Genomic DNA, 21,674 nt, shown 5'->3' with positions numbered 1-21,674 from the left:
ATGTAACCAATATCTTTAAATTCAGAACAGAATCCAAACAAAACATTTTCAAATTTGAAAACAAAAAAGTCTTCTTTACGTCGTTTGATACTTCAATTCGCCATTGCTTATCATATCTGATAGGTACTTCATCTATTATTATTATCAGAAAATAATAGTAAATACGTAATTGGTGTAATTGCAAGGGCATTTCTTGTCGATAAGTATGACATACCGTATCGATGACCACACAAAACATCGCATTGTGGCGATGTTAGAGACTGGAGCATCCGTGACGGACGTTTCTGAAGAGATAGGAGTTACGGTGAGTTTTACTTATTGAACCTAGATACACAAAAGTTTTATTTACTTTACTCGATATCAAGCAGGTAAAGCCTGACAAGATTCTATTTAGCCCTGAGAAAGTTACAAACAGCATAGCTTACTTATTAGATTGGCAATAATTTAGTGTCTTCTTGCTTCATATTTGTAGAATATCAAAATGTAGTCTCGAATTAATCCAAGTTCCAATTTTTGTTTTTCAGAGGAAAACTGTAACTTTATGGTGGAATCGTTGGCGTGGAGAAGGGACCGTTCAAAGCCATAAATCTACAGGACGTCACCGCGTGACCACGGCAAATGAAGACAGGCGATTAGTCGAGGATGTTCTTGTAAATCGTTTTGTGAGCGTACCTACTTATGCGGCTGACTTAAATGTGAGCCAAAATACAATACGTCGAAGATTGAAAAGTGCAGGACTACAACATAGAATACCAGCCAAAAAACCAATTTTGAATGATCGCCATAAAACACTCAGATTTAATTTCGCAAATAGATACAAAAACTATGATTTTGAAAAGGTAATTTTCGTAGACGAAAAAGTATTTTCTACCAATGAACAAGGGCGTGTATCACTTTGGAGGTTAGAAAATACCCGTTATGAGGAACCTAATATACTACCGACGCAACAAAGTGGCCGATTGACGTTAGGGTTTTGGGGTTGGATGTCATCGTCTGGACCGGGAGAACTAATTGAAATACCTACTCGCATGAATGCAATAAATTATAAAGAAATTTTAAAAGACGTGTTGATGCCTACCGCTAAAACTGTATTCGGAGACGAATTAATAACATTGATACAGGATAATTCGTCAGTGCACAATTCACGTATTGTCCAAACTTGGATTGAAGACCAGGACGACCTCCACCTAATTAAGCTTCCACCCAAAAGCCCAGACATGAACCCGATTGAAAACTTGTGGGGATTGATGGTGCAGAATTGGAACCCAACAGATATAAGAAATAAAGAAAATTTAAAAGAACACGTGTTCCAGTTATGGGATTACTATCGAGGGGACGATTTCTGCGAAAACTGTGTTCGTTCAATGCCCGATCGACTACAGTCGGTGATTGATGCTGGCGGTAGTTATACTAGATTTTGAGTTTTTAAATCGGAATTAAGAAGACATTATTTTAAGTATTTTTTTGTTAATTTAATGAATTGATTTTTTGTTGATTTGATTGTTAAAGAAACAATGTTGATATACATAAATAAATATCTTCCTCTTCTTGCAAGCTTTTCGTTGCATTTTCATTCTGTCATTTAAGAATAAACTTATAAAACGATATTAAGTAAAGTAATCATTACCTATTATAAAATAAGTTAAAAAATACGTTTAGACGAAGAACTAGCTACGGAAAAAGGTATGCAGTTTATAGAGCAATTTATCTGTTTAATTAGTGTAAGTATGTTCAGCGGTGGGTGTGAGAGCTAGCTACGAAAATAAGTTTGCAATTTATATAGTTAGTTTGTTGAATTGAAATTTTTGCAATTTAAATTGCAAACCTATTTTCCTAGCTAGCTTCCACACCCACCGCTGAACAGCTGCCAAAACGCCCGGATTTATTGATAATGATAGTAAGGTGTATTAACAAGACGGATTTCGTGCATGCCTTTTTCCGTAGCCAGCTCTTAGTCTAGTATCTCCCTTGGACTATGTGCCTAGGTAATCTGTTATAAAGAATATTTGAACCATATGCGATTACAAGGATCGCTTTGACGTCTGACTGACACTGACAACTCACGAAAGCAGTGCAGACTTCTCATTGCATACATCTATCTCAGGTTATTGAAGAAATAATACTTCTTAGTTGGCGTGTGGCAAACTATTCAAAATGGATACATTTCTATAGAATATTGAAATATTACTTATATTTGTAATAACATATTGATAGATAATAAATGAAAGATGCAGGACTACATTCATAGGAACTTTGGTTGAATACATAATAATATCACTTAAAATGAATCGATGATAGTATAAGATTTGGTGGATACTGAAAATGTCACGAAGCAAGGGTAAATAATTTTTGTATACTAAAAGTTCCTTCATTTTGTAAGACTAACATGGATACATCTCTTTGTAGTTGACTGTACCTAATACAAACAGGGTAGGTAACAACTTAATTCAAATCCACACTTGGCAGCTAGAGAATTGTTCAAATTCTCACTGTTTAAATAATAAATGCATACTCACTTACAATTTCTATTCCAACATCCGCTACTTCTTCTAACTAATCTCATCATCTAACTAGTCAATAAAGCATCTAATGAAGTTGTAAACTTAACTTGATCATGACTTACACATCATATAAGCGGCACTTTGGAGCAGTTTTAATGATTTCCTGCCCATTTTATTTGATTGCTAGATTTACAACCCATGCGAGGAAGATTACTCCGCGATTACTGTTTACTATGTTTACTGGCGTTCAGAGTGTTAGTTAATTACGTACTTGCTTTGTGGTTTGTATCAATTATGCTCGTTTTACGCCTTATAATAGGTATAAAATAAGTAGGACTAAGAATCGAGTTATTCGTGACCTGCCAAATACCTTGGATTGTACATATTTGTATGCAGAGATGCTAAGCAAATAATTTAGCTGACTGTACATATGATGAATGTTCTAGGTACATACGTTGACAAAAATATTTACTGCAGCATATTATTGATAAATTTAACAAATATTTGCGTTTGTGTATCAAAGCTAATAGAAATAATACGTTGTGCGCTTTAGTTAAATAGTACCTGGGCGACCGAGCTTTGCTCGGTTATAACTATTTATTGTAATATGGTGGTGTATAGGTTGATAATCTTAACTACATTTTTTTACTAAATTATACTGGTCTAAAACAATAAAAATTTAAAAAAATATATATAAACTTGAACATATAAAAAAAAACATAAGTTAGTCACCGGGCGAGATTCGAACCCGTAACACTCGTTTAGCCGTCCGCGTCTTAACCCGCTGGACCAGACGGACAGTGGCCGGCAACACGAAATTAGCGACCATATTCTGCGTCGAAAGAAAAACGCATGAAAACTCGAAAACACGCGCTTTCCCAAACATAAGACTAATCTAGATCGATTGTATACCCCCAAAAACCCCCATATACCAAATTTCAGCGAAATCGTTAGAGCCGTTTTCGAGATCCCAGAAATATATATATATATATATATATATATATACAAGAATTGCTCGTTTAAAGGTATAAGATAGTTTTAATTTTTAATGACAGGTATTTTGTTAATCAAAAACGTGTTTTGGGCTACTCTATAATAAGATTTGCAATAGTTTTAACAATCTATTTTAATTTACCTTACTTAATCCAAAATATGCCTAATATTTCATACATTTCCTGAAAAATACTAGGCAGGTAGTAAGTATTGCAAGTCTATCGTTAACTTTCTAGATTTCTGGTAAGTGCAGTACCTAGTATTCCGTATTCTGTTGAGCTTTACTTTGTTAGCTAAGATAGAATCAAAATAAACATTGGCTACTTTGTAGTAAAAAACTCTGAAACAAAATTTTTACCAACCTTTTATCGATATAAAATTGTCAATTAGCCGGTCATTAAGTGAGAAGATTTAATTTCAAGCCTGCATAAAATGTCAACTTATTTTTATGAATGCTGCATACGAGTAATCTCAACAATGTTGCTCTACATTAAACTTTTAAGGCCTCAAGTATTACCGGTTTAGTAGAAAAAGAACGAAACTTATGTAAACAAGACGCTATTGTAGATTCATTGCTGTATGTTTTATACCTACCTTTTTATGCACGTATCACAGATTATCTGCCTTCTAGATAGGGCATATAACAAACGACTTGCTCTCTCCAAATATATATGCGATCTCATACTAATAACGTATGAGAACATGTATAGTTGAATTGTTAGTTTAAATTCGGCGATCTATAAAACTTGATTAACATCGGCTTACGATATTTGAGAACACCAGGTTTTAGAGGAAAATCGGCCAAGAGCATATCGGGCCATGCTCAGTGTAGGGTATCGTAGTTACCGTTCTGCTAGGACAGGCCAAACGGGGGCTATTATTAAGTATCATGTACCTTACAGGCATACGGGACTAAGGGAGTACATTCGCAACGCTTTGTATGTCTAAGAAGAGAAGATTTTATTCAACTCGAAAACGACTGGACCAATCATGTTCACTGTAGTTTTCATTGAAAGTGTTTATTAAGCTTTTGTTTTAACAATTTTTCTTTATATTTTTTTTGGGTCGGCAACGCGCATTTAACACCTCTGGAGTTGCAGGCGTCCATAGGCTACGGTGACTGATTACCATCAAGCGGGCCGTATGCTTGCTTGCCACCGTCGTAGTATAAAATAAATAAATAAATATTTTTTGGTCCCATCGTCCAAAAGTTAGAGGACACATATTTTTTTTCATTCGGAGTGATTATTTCCGAAAATATTAATTTTATTACTACCTATACCTTGTTACCTTATCAAATTAAGCCCGGTATATAAACATCCGCTGCTTTAGTAAAATAAAGAGGTTGATGGGTAGGTCTCTGTATTGTGCACAATTAGCACAAGTGTTTGCTAATGTTTCATGTAGAACGTATAAGGGGTAATCTATGACACATATGCACATACGTTAATCCTACACCCAATAAAATGAATTTACATGGAATTTACATAAACACAGCTCTCGGAACTTGAGACTATCTCATTTAACGGCTTCGCGATGAAATTGGACGCGATGCAAGATTTTACGAAGACCGAATAGAAACGGAAACAAGGAGAAGCATATCACCAACACCAACGCTCTCCCTCGACGACATAACCCTACCTTCCAATTATATTGGCTTTAGGCTGCATAGCAGGCTGATTAATAACTATCCCTTTTCCCATCTCAGAGTGTGTCACTCCCCATATAATTACGTCCAAGGAGCAGGCAGACAGGCTGGGTGAGGCGTCTCTTGTCTTGTCACAGCTCTCGGAACTGAGACTATCTCATTTAACGGCTTCGCGTAGAAATTCGAAGCGATGTCAGCAGAGGATGCGAGTGTAACTGCTGAGCAAATTAAACTTACTTTATCATCTAAGGCAGTCTGCATACGAGCCGCCTGACATTCTAGAACAGAAGTCTACTAACTGCGGCTTGAGGGCCAGGTCTAGCCCTGAAGGACTATCAAGCGGGTAAACGGTTAACTTGTCCTGCAACCGTGACAATCAGTCTATAAAAGCTTAGTGTTAACCTACACAAACAGTCTAAACAACGGACATTCTTAGGATCGAAACGGATGAACTGCATTCCAGCTGTAACTTGTACTGCATTCCAGATGTAAGCTGTAGGTTGTTGGAGCTTCTACACCGCGCATAACAAACAGAAGTGGGATTCGAAAATCACTTGACTTTGAGTTTATAAATTTTATAATAGAATGTAAAATATGTTTTCAAATGTCACTTACGATTGTTATGCATAGTCAACGGCATTCAAGTCATGCCACAAGCCGTCAATTAAAAATGTCGAATACCTATAGTAAACACCCCTAGAATAGGATGGTATAGACAAATCCTGAAAACAAGTATTTACCATCAGTTTTCAATCGCTGGCAACAATCTACCATAGACAAGAGCCAAACAGCTGCTTAAGTTAAATTTTTCATTAATATTTGTTAGTTTAAAAATTAATGGTGCCATACATCCCATGACTGGAGCAAAAAACCATAGTTTTAATTGGTTAATAATATTGAGACCAATTGCAGTAGCTTTCATTTAATACATAGAAAAGAAAGGACGAATTGGACATTCAACTTTTAAAGCACAAAGCGGTAGTAATTATACGGATCTCGGTGAAATATCAAAAATACACCAAATTTTCTCTTAAACGTCCCATGATTGGTGCCGTTAACATACTACTCAAGTTTTATGCTTTCAATTGTCAATATATGAAATGAAGGCATTGATAAAGAAAAATAAAACAAAAGTGCGGTAGTCTTAAACAAAAGATGAACGCGACGATGACTCTTACGAATAACAGTCTTATTTTGGCCGTTCGTCCGAATTTGGAACATATCTTTGTTTGCCGCCCCGATTCAATTTGCTTTGTCTTTCATAACCGTATTTACAGTTACGTTACACCTCAAGATTCTTGGCGTTGTCCAGTTCATTCTGCCACCGTTTTGCTCTTTATACCTTTGTGCACGTATGCACAAAGTAGAATTGTGCTACTGTTTTTTGTTATGTAGGTATTTTAAACTGTAGGTACATAAATAATTACCATTATAAATTTAATTCAAGCAACTACATATACCTTAAAAAAAACATTACTTATCATATCAAACTATAATAACGTAAGAACTTTTGATGCATCTTAACAAACAAGAGATAAAAGTGTCTACACTCATGAGTAATAGAAACAGGTCACTCTAGATAGAAATTCCACTATAAGACCATCGAATTTCGTTGCTCTCAAGTGTAGGTACAAAGCCATTGTTATTCATAACAGAACACTGTAATTTTATAATTCAGTTCTCCGCATGACAAAAATACCGTAGAACGGTGACGCCATGCCAATTTCATTTTATAGGAGCAGGAAGCGCAGCAGGTATGTGAATTACGTACTTTATACCAGTGCCCTTTTATTTAATACACCACAACAACAGCGTCCCATGACGTGACAGGTGACAAACCGGTCCAACCTTTTATACCTTCAATGGTAACCGATCGAAATATATACAAGTGTATTCGATTCACATTCAACACACGTAGTAAACAAAAGACAGAGAGGCCAATTCGAACTTACATTTGGACATCAATATGATGTTATTTTGTTTTCATTCATCCGTGCGTCTCGCTCGGGCCAATACATGTAGATACTAGTGAAATAATAACAAGATTACATCATTTAGATATCAACATGTATTGAATTGGCTTTAGACTCTTTAGAGTAACTTGTACTGACACTTACGCGTAAAAACTATGAATTAACATATAAATTGCATCTTACGAGCAGACATTTTGATAAACGCCTCAAGGTCTTATAGCTTTGCGTGTTTGCATCTTTGGAATAGGCGAACACGGAAGTTTGATTTAATTGGTCTAGTGAGAATCGGCGTTGTCATAAAAAATCATATAAGTAATATATAGTCCTTCCTTATTACTCTTGAGTGAACTATAAATTTGTATGATACATGATCAGCCAAGCGCACGCTGGCTATTTCTGACTTCATTTCCAGGAGTTGGTAAATTGTAGTGAAATTTGAATCTATGCTATGTATCCCAGGGGCTGATATTGATATGCATTACGATAGCAAATAATATGTACACGGGAATAAAAACGTCTACCTACTTTGATTTTCGGCGTTAAAGACAGGTTTCTCCTGGTCATGATCATTGAATGCTTGAAAACCCAATAAAAGTCAAAATAGTATATCGGAAAGTTTGATTGTAGATTCTATAATTCTACATAATATAAATCTACGTAAAAAGTACTTAGTTGTATTTGTCATCTACGACTTGGATCGGATATTTTAACTAGATTTAGCTAACGAAGTCTGCGTTTAAGGCTAGTATAATTATTTAAGTTTTACTCGTATATATTGTTTTCACGTATATGCGTATTTTGAATAGAATAGAATAGAATAGAAGAAGCTTTATTCAAAAACGCTTAATTTAAACTTAACTAATAGCACTGACATAGTATCATTATAAAGCGTCACTGAAATGGTCTCCACTCAGCTTCATGACAAGGAACCTTTGGGGACCCCGACGCTGGTCTTCCGTGGAAACCCTTCCGAGAGAGCGCAACTACAAGCTATAGGTACAAATTAAATAGAATACTAATAACTATACAAGTAAAATATAATTGTGTGTAAATTTATTTGCAAGAGAGTTAAATTATTAAAACCTTATACCCACAATGAAACTGTAACAACTATTGATCTGTACAGTAACAGTCATACTTGACTTACTAATAAAATTAGTTTCACAAAGAAAGAAACATATAAGTACACAAAAGAATTAGCACAGACTTCTAATTACGGTTTTTCTGTACATTTAAAATGTACGAATTCACTGACTATTTTGGTGTGTGATATGTTAGTAAGTATGTAGGTACACGAATCAAATGTACGCAATACATAATTCAATTCTCGAAGTATAATTCACGTGAGCTTGCAAAATCGCGTGACCAAGAGAATTCGTATACTAACTAGGTACTTATGTATTATTATGACACAATAGTAATAATGCGAACTAAAGTTATTACGTTCTCAAAGTGATATGTTAATTCGTAGTTATTTAAATACATTACATAGAGTTCATAGTTACCGATACAATTGTAAATCGGAAAGTTACCAATAACCAGGTTTGGTATATGCTGATATATGTAATTTATAATGGCTACTTAAAGTATTTTTTTATAATAATAATTTATTACTTAGGTATACACCTAATAAAAAGTTAAGCATAAGTGACGTGCTAATGCTAAGTGAATCCTATTGTAATCAGAATAAAAACTAAAATTTTTGCTACTCGAACTCATTTCCTTGTTTTTTACATGCATAATGAGCGCATTATATCGTGTAATATATTCCGTTTAGTCGAATATCCGGGTCATGTACAATCCGAGCCTTATTTGGTTGCTAATGGCTGTTATTCTGTTGTAGATGAGTCCGAAATATCACATGTTTTATAATTAATTACATTGTTCAGTAGTCTATTAACATAATTTCAAAGTTTTTGAAGACTTTTAGCGTTAGTACTCCAGCCATTATGATGCGACTAGAAGTGTTACGAATTAAAACAAGAGTAAGAATTTATTGAAATAGTACCTTTTGGTACCTACATGCCTTTGGAACACGAAATCCGTGGATTTGGGTTCTAATGAGACAGAGGGCCTACCGAACCGTAAATCGATTTTTCGTTATCTGCCACTATCACTTTTACATATTCGAGCGGTAGGGAGGCAGAAATTTCGATTTTCGTTTTTCGCAGTAGGGCCTCAAGGCATATTTCTATGATAACAAAGCTAAACGTCTGTGACGATATATTTGGGCTCTGTACGTCACTACCTATTTGATGCTGCATGTTCGCTGCCGTTTATTAAATTAATTAAATTTCTAGCGTGGGGATGTGTGGGGCACTGGAGTGACATTTCGCTTCCTCAGACCTCGTGTTCGAACTGTAAACATAAAGTTATACTATAATATTATGACAAACTTGCTCATAGGCACGCAATGCGATTATCTAAGCCGGGTTGGATCAACCACCTATGAACCGAGGACTATAAATCGGTCAGCGATCGCGACGTGACATAACCGACACTATAAGTATAATTATGTATTTCTATTGCTGACCGCAATTTGCTTGGCCAATTGTTGTGAAACCCTGTCATGCGAATTACTACTTTGTGAATGCAATAGATTGGCCGTATTTTGCGTGTTTTGTTAACTATATTCAAGCTTAGTGCAATGTGTATAATAGGTACGTATAATACGTATGTATACCTACAATTATTATGTTTACGCCTTCATAACTGTAACTGCGGACTCTTAATTTTACTTTAAGTACCTACTTAGTTTTATACATTGATAGGTGACAATAATCAGTAGTAATTAATCTATCGTATATCGATAGCTTGATATACATCGACAAAACAGATTTCGTCTTTAAATTTGTATTGTTCTTTACTTACGAGTAGGTAAGTTCTATTCGCCTAATTATTACATTTCATATATAAAAGCATTTTAGATCAGTTAAGTTTTGGTTGGTGCACACCAGGAGACCGATTCTGTTTTAACCATTTGATAAGGTTTTCATCTTGTTTCAGCCATGTCACGTGCGTGAACAAGTGCGAGCGAGATACCTTATGAGACGTTTCTGATTGCATTTCTTGAGGCCCAATCAGATCAAGGTTAGTGGCACTTGATGATTGGTGCTCACAATCAAGGTCGTAAAATAAGAAAAGAAATATTTAAACCTGTTAAACAAAATCACAATCAAGGTCGTAAAATAAGATAAGAAATATTTAAACCTTTTAAACAAAATCGGCCTCCTACGCTTAAACGCCTTTCTCACAGGCGTATTCTAATGGGAGCGTGATGGGCACCTTTGCATCCGGAAGGGCACGGGACGAATTGTTTGAGTTAGTTCTAATTTGTGGCTTTGTTAATATTAATATATTAATGTAATTTTTCAATCTCATGTTTATTTAGTACCTATTAAAAAAATATGTTTATTTATTATAATTATCAATATATGATTGTTTTCCATCGAAGTGTCCTATAATCAAAATTAGAATACGCCTGTTAATTGAATTGATGATGAGAAAAGGAACTTTGGATGTTTATTATTGATTTGTTTCTGCCAAGCCAAGCAAAGCGCATAAAAATATATCAACTGACCATTATTAACATTGATTGTGGTATATGTATGAAGCAGGCATGTAGGGAATTCTCATATCGCTCATTGGCATTACCTATGTCCACTACTTATTACACAAGCATAAATAAACATCTCTAAGTGATCATTAAAATTGCCTTTACTCTGTAGTGACTCATAAGTCATAATGAATACCGCGAGTGATATGACGGAACTTAAAAACATAAAGTCTATAATTAATGACGCATCAAAATTTTATAAATACTCATCGTTCATGCAACAGTCGAGATGCGATGTTAGTTAAAGATCAACATTGATATACATAAACATCAAATATTATAGAATATTTTACGCACAAATCGACTAAATACCACAGTAAGCTCAATAAAACTTGTGTTCGGAGCGATAAGCACAAGTAATGAAGGAGTCTAAGGCTTTTAAAGAAAAACTTAAATAGTTGCTGATGTAAATTGTCGCAGGTTACTTTTGTGTATATGCGCAAAACAGGCCCTGCACCTTCAAACAACCCCACCCAAGGTACATCTCTTGAAATCTGACGTTTTCTTATCGCCACGAACCTACGTCCTACCTGTATAAAATTTGATTTATTTCTGTATTACATGATATCAGATATCACAGTCCCATTGAACATATTTGATTCAGAGAATAAACAGTGACAAAGCGATGCAAGTCATAATTTATTCGAGCAAGCCTGTTACGTGAAGCGAAGCCTACGCACACACAATTTCATGACATCACCGTTTCGTTACTTTGATTACTACGTAAATCAAATATAGATAAATAAATACTTCAGTTTCATCAACTTGGGTCTCAGTTGATTAAGTTTCCCAGTAAGTATCGATTTCTTTGATTAAAACTAGAATCCTGTTTTCCTCATAGTCTTTTATTAATTACTATATTCAAATGTGAACTTTATTTCGTACACCACAGGATTGCTTTTTAATTGAAACCATTGATTATGTTAGGATTCTGAAAAGGAAGCCAGTGGTCACCAACATTGAACAGCGGTTCGCCGTCCATTATGCCTTGTCAGCCGTGGGATCGAAGTAATGAATCGCTTCAGCCGATTGTTGGTAAACTTTGCCTTAGCTTGTACGGATTCCAAATGTCGAAACTAGAAGTAACTTCGGTCGGAGGTCTATTTTATCAACATCATATCTCGCTTCGTCAGCGCAATAAAATTGGAAGCTTATATAACACAAAACAAGGTTGCTTTAAGCATTACTTAAGAGTGGTACCTATACGAGATTGGATAAGTAAATAAAGGGACATAAATTGCTACGGCCCGTCCCAGTTTCACACCTATTTCAATGCTAAGCACGTCTGAGCTCAATTTTCAACCCTCTAAATTTTAGAGCATTTGTGGTATGTCCTCTGCAGTGTCGCAGTCTTAATATGTATGCAATTCAGAGATTTATTTCAGATCCGAATTGGATTTGAAATGTTTACCAAATCGGTGATATACCTACTTACAACGCTCTTTGGATAAATTGCAACTTTGCCACTCTTGAGGATAAAATGCAACTTTTTCATTAGTTTTTGAAGAATAAAGAGAGCCTTTACGAGCCATTGTTTTGAAATAGTTATTTGTTTTACAAGAGGGCAAACCCGACCAAGTGAAAGATTCTAATTAAACCCTACGCTCGTGGTTTAATTGGAATAGTAGTGGATAAAACCCCACTTTCTCATCAGTTTTTCAAATGTAAAATGAGCCTCTGCGAGCTGGTGCGATGAAAATATTTTTATAGTAGTTTAAGTCATCCCTTCTTAGTAAAAGGACATGCTGCGAAGATACTTCCTTTTGCTTGTATTTTAAGTCGGTCTATTAGGTCGGAACTGAACATGGGCCGGCAGTTTTTATACAGGTTGATTATTTAATAATTTTTAACTATTAACGGGGTGCATATATAGGTCATACTGAGCAATTTTTACGATGGGATCAACCCCGAAATCGCTTTCCGTTTCATAGATTTTGACTTCATGACATGGGAATGGGAGAGTATTTTTTTTATTCGCGATGGCGGGGTTGGTCCCATAGTATAACTTATAGATTATAATATATAAATACCATGTATTTAAACTATGTACATATTTAGAAACTAACTTAGTCACCGTATGCGCTGCTTTTCCAAAGGATTTGCAAACCTAGCGCTAAGTACCGTGAGTTGTCGTGCTCTCAGAAAATATAGTGCCATCAAAAATGCAATATGTTCCGATGTTTCTCAAGTTAAGCTCAAGTTGGTTAAATTTATAAAACTGGTTCCAAGCGTAACGCCTTCGAGTCTGCCTCGTAAATGACTTGCTGTGGAAAAAAAAACAACATAAAAACCAGATATGGTTGAGGTAAAATCAATTCGTATGCACAAGTATAGCTAATAAAAAGTCAAATAGATTATTAGGCATTTGGCTTATCATGTTTGTAATAGATACTGGTCAGTGGACTATGTTTGCCAATTAGTTCAGTCTAATTATACATAAATAAGGATAAGACTAATGTAAAATGATAGCTCTGGAGATGAAACTTGTTACTTAGTGGTGACTACTTATTTAGCATTACCATTAAACACTAGTAGTATGATGTTTAAGCATCTTATGCTGTTCTTGTTACATATAATGAAGGCGAGCTCCAGAGTGCAAGCAAGAATTATAACAGTAGGCAGTTCCAATATTGAATGCCATTCTGCCAGACATTTTTCGTTCATACTCGATTGGGGCATGCACCCGGGAAATCCCGGTACTGATATTCCCGGGAATTTTATAGTTTCAAAAGAACCGGTACTGTACGATGTACCGGTACGGTGACAGGTAACAAAATAATTATCTAATCAGTCGGTCTCTCAACACTGGGACTAATGTTGGGTCGCTAGTTATCGGAAAGTTCAGCCAGACATATTATGTTATGACTTATGACCACGCTAAAAATGCATGTGATTTAAAGCAGAAAAGACTTCGGACTGCACAGGAACCATCGCGCTTCACCTGCGATCTTTGTGGCAGAAAGTGCCGTGCTGCGATGGGGCTTTACAGTCACAGGAAAAGATGTGCCGCACCTCCGATCTCCGACGGCGCACGGACCTCTTCTTCTTCTTAATAACCTGTTGCTGCAACAATCATCTGTCAAGATGCTGTGGCCAATGATGATGACCACGCTAAAATAGAAGGCTTGTGTCTTAGGTGATTATCACACTGGACCCAATGTTTGAGTCAGACAACGCTATGCGAGTTATATAGCGACATCCCGCTCGCATATCGGAGCGATGTGAGAATTGCATCCAGTGTGCCAAGCGCCTTATGAGTACCATCGCGTGGTCTCAAGCAATGTTTTGTCGGTATCGATATGATATACCTAAGCATTACCAAAATATGCTTGCTGAAGGCTAGCCACTGAACCGTTTATGCGCTTGCTGGTCTTGTAGTTCATATGGTTTGGTGATTTCATCATTTTATTTTGGTGGTTATAATCGTGGCCTTCATTCCTTTCCTTATTCAAAATTAAATAAAAGTTTTTTGGTTCCTTGACACTTCTAAGGAAGGATGGTTCAATGATTTGTTCGCAAAAAAGATTCATATAGGACCTTGATATTCACACACTATTTTTTTCTTTTTCAATTTTATTGTAACCCGCATTAAGGCCTCTTTTCATAAACAACGATACCATATAAGCCACGACGACGTAAACTTAGTAGTTACTTAAATCACCTCATCTTCATCAGCACAAGCTTAGGCTTAGTCAGTAATGACAGATAATCTGGGGATTTATTAAGACTTATTATAATCTACATAAATCCAAGAGGACTCGTAAATAACCTGCCATTTATTTCTGTTTCACTGATCTACTAATCAAAGTTTATTGATTTATTTTAGAAGCCCCTAACTATTGTTTGGAAAGAGGCGCTTATTCCTTGAGATAGGCACAGAGAATAATAATTTATTTTTCTTAAACTAGTAATATCACCACACAAAAATGGATGGATATAAATTTTATATTCTATAGCTACTAACAAAATTGGTTCGCCCGACTATAAGTGAGGCGCACTTTTCTAGAAGACGGTATCTAACCTAACAAGGTGTTGCAAGACTTGCAAGGCGTGCAAAAATATTACTTATCATCATATACTTAAAAGTGTTTACAACAAATATGAGTTATTTATAGCATTAAGAGCCCTTAATCCTTGGAGCGTTCTCCGATTTCACGAAATAACGCTCGATAGATGGCGTTGGCGCTCGGTACGCGAGCGCCGGCAACGCGACGCACGTTTCAATGCAGACTAGAATAATCTTGATAGTTTTCAATATAATTTCAAGCAACATTAATTTTAGTGTCATATGATATCATATGGGCACTCTTTATTTTATTGTATATGCACAGTAGTTTTTTTTTTTTATGTACACTACTATTAAGTGTACAGACTACAGAGTGTACTATAACCCTTGCTCTTTATTCTGTCTCTTTCACACCAATGGAAAATGAAGAAGTTACTAAATGACTGCAGGTATAAATAAAGTATATTAGTGCGATAGAGAGACAGATATTGTTTCGTTGTCGTATCGTAAACGATTGGCATGTTGGCCACACACTTGCTTAGTGCCTAGCCAAAATACCAATCGTTTGCGTATATTAGTGCGATAGAGAGTAGTGTACCATCGATCTAGATGAAGTCAGGGGTCTCATGATGGAGTCAGGAGTTGGTCACCATAGTTCCTAATCTACTCATTATAATTCCATCGTGTTTGGGCTCAAAAGATTTGCCCTGACGAGTACCATCGATCTAGATGAAGTCCAGGGTCTCATGATGGAGTCAGGAGTTGGTCACCATAATTCCTAATCTACTCATCATAACTCCATCGTGTTTGGGCTCAATAGATTTGCCCTCACGAGCACCATCAATCTAGATGATGTTCAGGGTCTCATGATGGAGTCAGGAGTTGGTCACTAGAACTCCTAATCTACTCATTATAATTCCATCGTGTTTGGGCTCAAAAGATTTGCCCTGACGAGTACCATCGATCTAGATGAAGTCCAGGGTCTCATGATGGAGTCAGGAGTTGGTCACCATAATTCCTAATCTACTCATCATAACTCCATCGTGTTTGGGCTCAATAGATTTGCCCTCACGAGCACCATCAATCTAGATGATGTTCAGGGTCTCATGATGGAGTCAGGAGTTGGTCACTAGAACTCCTAATCTACTCATTATAATTCCATCGTGTTTGGGCTCAAAAGATTTGCCCTGACGAGTACCATCGATCTAGATGAAGTCCAGGGTCTCATGATGGAGTCAGGAGTTGGTCACCAGAACTCTTAATCTATTTATCATAACTCCATCGTGTTTGGGCTCAATAGATTTACTCCGACAAGCACCATCAAATTACCATTATGATGAATAGATTAGGAGTTCTGGTGACCAACTACTGAGTCCATCATGAGACCCTCGACTTAATCTAGATCGATGGTATTCGTCAGGGCAAATCTTTTGAGCCCAAACACGATGGAGTTATGATGAATAGACTAGGAGTTCTGGTGATCAACTCCTGAGTCCATCATGAGACCCTGGACCTGATCTAGATTGATGGTGCTCGTCAGGGCAACTCTATTGAGCCCATACACGATGGAGTTATGATGAGTAGATTAGGAGTTCTGGTGACCAACTCCTGACTCCATCATGAAACCCTGGTCCTCATCTAGATCGATGGTGCTCGGCAGGGCAAATCTTTTGAGCCCAAACACGTTGGAATTATAATGAGTAGATTAGGAGTTCTAGTGACCAACTCCTGACTCCATCATGAGACCCTGGACTTTATCTAGATTGATGATGCTCGTCAGGGCAAATCTATTGAGCCCAAACACGATGAGGTTATGATGAGTAGATTAGGAGTTCTGGTGACCAACTCCTGACTCCATCATGAGACCCTGGGCCTCATCTAGATCGATGGTGTTCATCAGGGCAAATCTATTGAGCCCAAACACGATGGAGTTATGATGAGTAGATTAGGAGTTCTGGTAACCAGCTCCTGACTCCATCATGAGACCCTGGACTTCATCTAGATTGATGGTGCTCGTCAGGGCAACTGTATTGAACCCAAACACGATGGAGTTATGATGAGTAGATTAAGAGTTCTGGTGACCAGCTCCTGACTCCATCATGAGACCCTGGACCTCATCTAGATTGAAGGTGCTCGTCAGGGCAACTCTATTGAGCCCAAACACGATGGAGTTATGATGAGTAGAGTAGGAGTTCTGGTGACCAACTCCTGACTCCATCATGAGACCCTGGACCTCATCTAGATCGATGGTGCTCATCAGGGCAAATCTTTTGAGCCCAAACACGTTGGAATTATAATGAGTAGATTAGGAGTTCTAGTGACCAACTCCTGACTCCATCATGAGACCCTGGACTTTATCTAGATTGATGATGCTCGTCAGGGCAAATCTATTGAGCCCGAACACGATGAGGTTATGATGAGTAGTTTAGGAGTTCTGGTGACCTACTCCTGACTCCATCATGAGACCCTGAGCCTCATCTAGATCGATGGTGTTCATCAGGGCAAATCTATTGAGCCCAAACACGATGGAGTTATGATGAGTAGATTAGGAGTTCTGGTGACCAGCTCCTGACTCCATCATGAGACCCTGGACCTCATCTAGATTGATGGTGCTCGTCAGGGCAACTCTATTGAACCCAAACACGATGGAGTTATGATGAGTAGATTAGGAGTTCTGGTGACCAGCTCCTGACTCCATCATGAGACCCTGGACCTCATCTAGATTGAAGGTGCTCATCAGGGCAACTCTGTTGAGCCCAAACACGATGGAATTATAATGAGTAGATTAGGAGTTCTAGTGACCAACTCCTGACTCCATCATGAGACCCTGGACCTCATCTAGATCGATGGTGTTCGTCAGGGCAAATCTTTTGAGCCCAAACACGATGGGATTATAATTAGTAGATTAGGAGTTCTGGTGACCAACTCCTGACTCCATCATGAGAACTTGGACTTCATCCCCAATCAGTTACCATTACAATCGAATCGATTGCTTACAATTTAACGCAGCTAATCAGAGTGGCGTGCAAAGCGATAATTATGTGATCGTTATAGCACACTAATGTGATAATAGTCGTAATAGATGACGACATACCTACGATTATGCCAACCTGCCGATAGACTGTTGACCAATATTTGCTACTATGTTTCAATAAGGACTCAAGTCACGTTATTGCCATAGTTTGTTAGGTTGTTGTTAGCCTGCATATTTTAATGTTGTCGTTGACAGGATTGTCGAGGAGTTGTGACGGATAAATAACGAGCAAAAAAGGTGGTTTATACCCTCTAAATGTTATAAAAACTTCTAACATTATTAATAATTAGATAGAAAGCTATGGAGTTTACGGAGAACATCAGTATTTCATCCAGGCAATGTTTGAAGTTTAGGTAGGAGGAAGGTAGGTATAGGTACCAGGTAATATATATTCCATTGTCATTTCTGAGGGTCTAACTAAGCTAATAATCGTAGATAGAAAACGTCAATCAAAACTTAAATAATATATGGAAATAGTCACGTGACTCTTCGTAGCATCTGTCATCTCGATACATTTTTTCTTTTCATTTGGCGTTTGTCGATATATTATATGATATATATATTATATCTTGGCTAGGCCCCCTGAAGTTGATGTGCGAGGAGTCGTTTAATTCCTCTCTGCTTTAATTTACCACGATCAACGAAGACGTAAGGTGGGTAACGCAACCTCATGCTTTCAAATAAATGATGATTATAGATAGACTGCGCTGTCCTTCACATCACTTTTATGATTAAATTCCCCTTTACAATGTTACAAACCATGATGCAATGCTTATATCGATTATTTATGTAGAGCACGCATTAGTTAAATCAAACGTATAAATCTGAGCTTAATTTATTGACTTGTTTGTCTTAATGGTTTAGTTTACAGGTGGTTGAGCAGAAAACTAAATCAATCATAACAATAAACCTAATAACACCGTGTTCTCGTTTCGAAATATATCAAAATCTTTGACAGAGAATCTTTTGAATCTTTTTTTTTTTTCAGCTTGGGAAATATATATTTGTGGAAAAAAAGCAAATTGTCAAGAATACTCGTAGTAAATTCCTCGTTAATCAATACTTGCAGGTCTTCAAGGTAATGCAAGTGCAACGTTAAGGCAGGTTGACACTTCCAAACTAGAGATAAAGCACGCCCGAGATACGCGTGTTCATTTCAACATGCAAAACTGCACGGTTCTGGGTAACGATGTACGAAATATATGCAACGTTTCGTAAAGTGAGTTTTATAGCGTACAGGGTAATACTATCATTGTAACGATGTCGAAAATTTGCTTTAGTCTATGCAAAGAACAGTATTTGTCACGAATATTACTATCCAGGTACTTACAACTAGGTATTACAAAATTTTACAGGTAACTATTACAAATATGTCGTTGACTACCGTAACCCTTAATTCGGCAAAATCTATATCGTAAAGTGATCCCCTTTTAATATCAACATTTCTTTTTTTATGCCTAATTTTAAATTTATAAGTTGGCAATGAGCCTTGAACTGTGATTTTTTTAATACATATGATGCGTTAAGAGATTAAAGATTATGGAAAAGTTTAGGTGCCAATAGTAATGTGAGAGAATATAAATAGATAGTTATAAGTAGGTATTTGTATTGGCATTGTAAGTAAACAATAATTTGTTATCGGACTGAGTGTCATTCCAGTCGTTTACCGATCACGGGTGTGTCCGAAATTCACTCCAACCAATATAAGAACGCTTCCAGATTTAGTTCATCTGAGTAAAGATCGTCTGTTGGAGCAAGATACCTAAGAGACTAATCTCTTGTGTAAGATATACATATACCCACGGTATGCCGGATATACACGATAGATAAAGCAGTAAAAATTAAGCACTGCCTTACCGACACAATGACAACGTGTAAGCGGCGTTAGCGGCGTAAATGCAGGGTGGCCAAAATACGTACGTTTATAGTTTTTATTATTGTTGATAATTTAAAAAAAAAAGTTTGCATGTGTGTATTTAAACTTCTAAAGCTAAAGGAGAATATTTTCAATGTAATATGTTCTTATTTTAAGTTAAATGCAGTTTGTAGTTGACTCGAAAATTGGAATCGCCCGCGATCACGCAAGCATTATGAATACCCAAGCACCGTGGTCGTTAAACTAGTAATAAGTCAGTCATACCTGCGGTTTACGCCTCAAATGCAGTTTTAGCGCACCGTATTGCGGTAGGTTTGGTATTACGTCACCTACTATTCATATTTTCAGATTATGCAATTTTTTACTCAGTGCAAGAGATTTGCTAGCATTATAACATTTAGTAAAGCATCATCTTCCTCGCGTTGTCCCGGCATTTTGCCACGGCTCATGGGAGGAGCCTGGGGTCCACTTGGCAACTAATCCCGAGATTTGGCGTAGGCACTAGATTTACGAAAGCGACTGCCATCTGACCTTCCAACCCAGAGGGTAAAGTAGGCCTTATTGGGATTAGTCCGGTTTCCTCACGATGTTTTCCTTCACCGAAAAGCGACGTAAATATCAAATGATATTTCGTACATATGTTCCAAAAAACTCATTGGTACGAGCCGGGGTTTGAACCCGCGACCTCCGGATTGCAAGTCGCACGTTCTTGATTACCGCTAGGCCACCAGCGCTTATCATTTAGTAAAGCAGGGTATGAAAAGTCAAAACCCTCTAATAATGGTTTACAATACCATTGTATACTCAATTGTATCTTACAAAATGAAGCGCGTAAAAATATCTAACACCAATAGTATTAGTAGAGGCAAAGCCAATAAGATCACCTTATTTTTTGCGCGCTTCGTCATGTATACCGGACGTGGCCTGTAACACGAGCAAATAATTTCAACGTAGATTGTATACACCAAAAACATTGACACTTTTGTTCAATAACTTAAAAATTATGAAATATTTAGACTTCCTATTTTTCATACAAACTAAAATATTATTAAATTAAAATTAAATATTCAATGTAAGCCGTCATAAGTGTAATTGACGTTGCTTGTCAGTCTTGTAACGCTTTAAACATAACAAGTTTGCAATACATTGCGTCTTGGAATAAACTTTAAAGTGTGCTAAAAATCAAAGTAAGGGTCAATTACTTTTGACTTTAACTATAATTGACGCAACGTAAGAACTGATATTTGACAGTTATGAATTTTTACCCAAGCTTTTATGAAGCTAAGGCTAACAGTTAAACGGTTTTAGGCCTTTAGCTTCATATATAAAGCTCAATTCATATAACTGTCAAATAGCAATTCTTACGTTGCGCCAACTATAAGTAACCTAGTCAAATTAGTATCCTTCATTTACTTAAACACTTTATAGCAGTATTTCAAAAGGCAATTAACTACCGTCTGGCCTAGATGAGCATCTACAATCACCAAATAAACGAGTTGATGATAACATTGCAAGATGATCTTCATCATAAAGGTTACATCACTTTCTTACTTTATGTGTCCATAACTAAATCGATGAAATATCTCATTGGGTAATAACAAGGTTGAAGACATTTTACTGATAGCGCAACTTTCAAACCAGTCAAATTTTATAGGCAGTTTCAAAATAGACTAATAGAGTAGAAAAATACGCAACAATGGTAAAAATACAATTGCACATTAAATATCAGTAGTAATTAAGAAATGAGCAATGACGTAAAATTTACATGTGCCAATGTGTTGTTGTCGTAGCTGCAGGTCATGAAATACAGCGTGTCGTGAAGGAGCTTAGGAGTCAAGGATGGAATTAAGAAGTGGAGCCACTAAGATTTTTGATGTAAACAATTTAGGGTGGGTAGGGGGAGGGCTCTTAACTTTATCTCGATATCTATATCAGTTAATCTACTAGGCCAAGTTAGGTATCGTTTTCGTATAAATTAGTTTAGTCCGAGTCTGAGTCCCAAGGAGGAAGATAATATAGTTATACTC

At 36.7% G+C, this 21,674-nt stretch overlaps 1 long non-coding RNA gene across 1 annotated transcript in view; it reads right to left on the bottom strand.

Annotated features, from left to right (window-relative positions):
• Positions 1-7,927: 7,927 nt before the first annotated feature.
• LOC133525793 (uncharacterized) overlaps positions 7,928-21,674 on the bottom strand; it is a 33,764-nt gene continuing 20,017 nt past the window's right edge. The window contains exon 2 of the long non-coding RNA XR_009800633.1: positions 7,928-9,473. This is a non-coding gene — a long non-coding RNA (uncharacterized LOC133525793). The remainder of the gene's footprint in view (positions 9,474-21,674) is intronic.

The sequence above is a fragment of the Cydia pomonella genome, chromosome 15 (genome assembly GCF_033807575.1).
Source record: "Cydia pomonella isolate Wapato2018A chromosome 15, ilCydPomo1, whole genome shotgun sequence".
Classification (NCBI taxonomy): Eukaryota; Metazoa; Arthropoda; class Insecta; order Lepidoptera; family Tortricidae; genus Cydia; species Cydia pomonella.
This window is presented reverse-complemented; position numbering and strand designations above follow the sequence as displayed.